Below are 1,678 nucleotides of genomic sequence, written 5' to 3'. Positions count from 1 at the left end.
GGGGGGGGATTACATGCTTTAAAGGAATATTTGCAGATATTTTGAATAGTACTTACAAAATAGGATACATATTGGATTTAAAGATTAAAATGAGTAGAATATTAACTGAGGTGAAGGTAGCAGGAGGACAAGGTTGTGTAGTAACTGATGGCTGGCTCGGAGTAAGGTCAGTAAGGTCAGTTACCTAAATACATCCCGCCAGACTCATCTTGATTTCTGTGTAGGTCAGGGGTCGGGTTAAACAGTAGTTTGATTGAATGGCTGTTCACAGGCCAGTGTGAAATGCCGGCTCTATTGCAATGTGGGAGTGGGAAGGAGGGGGTTTCTCTGGCCTTTGTGTGGCCCACGGTCTTAGAGCACGGACCCATTGTTAGAGGCTGACCAGCCAGCCCCTCAGACTCTCCTTTGCCCTGCTTTGTCTCGAGCAGCGTGACCATTTCCTTCATCCAGGTCAGGGCAGGGTCATGACTTTGGACACCAGTCCTCCCTGTCTGTCTGCCTGGCCGGCATGCTCATAAAAGTATGTAACACAGAGACAGATGCACTGTTGTCACATGTCAGTATTAAAGATGTAGCTGTGTTGAGGAACCTTTTTGAGTTAAGACAATGATCAAGCGTAATCCTAAATCATATTCACAGCATTACACCAAAAACAATAGCTACACTAACACACCCAACATTAAATAAAATAAACTAATAAAATGGGACTGACATGGTTCTGTTGCATGTGTAGACACTTACACTGATCTCCAGTGCACAAGTCAGAGCACATTTATGATCAATATAATTTGCATGGTGGGAGAAATGTCACTTTTGCCTTTTGCGAGAGTGTAAAACACACTACCACATGCTCATAGCTGAGATAAACTCTTTACTACCCTGAAGTCTGCAAGTTATGCAACTGTGGAGGTTTTAGAAGAGTGGACAGCACCCTTCTTCTGTCCTGAGGCCGGACCTGCCTTATCATGGCCTGGCCATCATGGTGATAAGAAGAGGAAAGGCCAAAGGGCCATAAGGAACAGTGTACATGGTTCAGGTCAACAGTGTGAGGAGGCTGGACTCAAAGGGGAGGGAAGGCGGACAAGAATATTATCTGATAAGAATCACCAAGGTCTTTTGATCTGCGAAGGGCTGATCCAGGGCTACAGGGTGTCATGCTGGGCGGACGAGCAGAACGACACGGCAGGTACAAACAAGCGAGCCCTTGAAGATCATCTGGGGCTAAAGCATATTTACACAGGGAAGACTGGAAAGACTCTTCTGACTCACACACACAAGCATACAAGCTTGTTGTCCTCAAGATTTCACACTATAGCGACATTCTTAACATGCTTAGCTATCATTTTTTAGTCACAAAGCACCATCCAATTCCTGAATAATAATATAATAAAAAAACCTATATTTGGCATTGGTATATCTTTGCCATGTAAGCCAAATCAGACGACAAACTCAATATCCACAAATGACTTTGAGTCCACCGAAGAGAAGCTTGAATGTCACACGGTGGTCAGGTGGGTTTTGACTCATAAGTCACTGATTAAAAGCTGTCATGTGGTGACCAGACAGCACCTGGGGCTGTAGTGCAAGCTGTGGCCTGAACCAAATGCCTCGCTGTCTCGCCCAGGGCAAGATGGAGGAGGGATTTTTCTGCCTGGGGTGGCCAGTGGTGGTGGTGGTG

Source organism: Seriola lalandi, unplaced genomic scaffold, assembly GCF_002814215.2.
Source record: "Seriola lalandi dorsalis isolate HSWRI2012SDOR001 ecotype SW California unplaced genomic scaffold, Sedor1 jcf7180002054673, whole genome shotgun sequence".
Classification (NCBI taxonomy): domain Eukaryota; kingdom Metazoa; phylum Chordata; class Actinopteri; order Carangiformes; family Carangidae; genus Seriola; species Seriola lalandi.
This window is presented reverse-complemented; position numbering follows the sequence as displayed.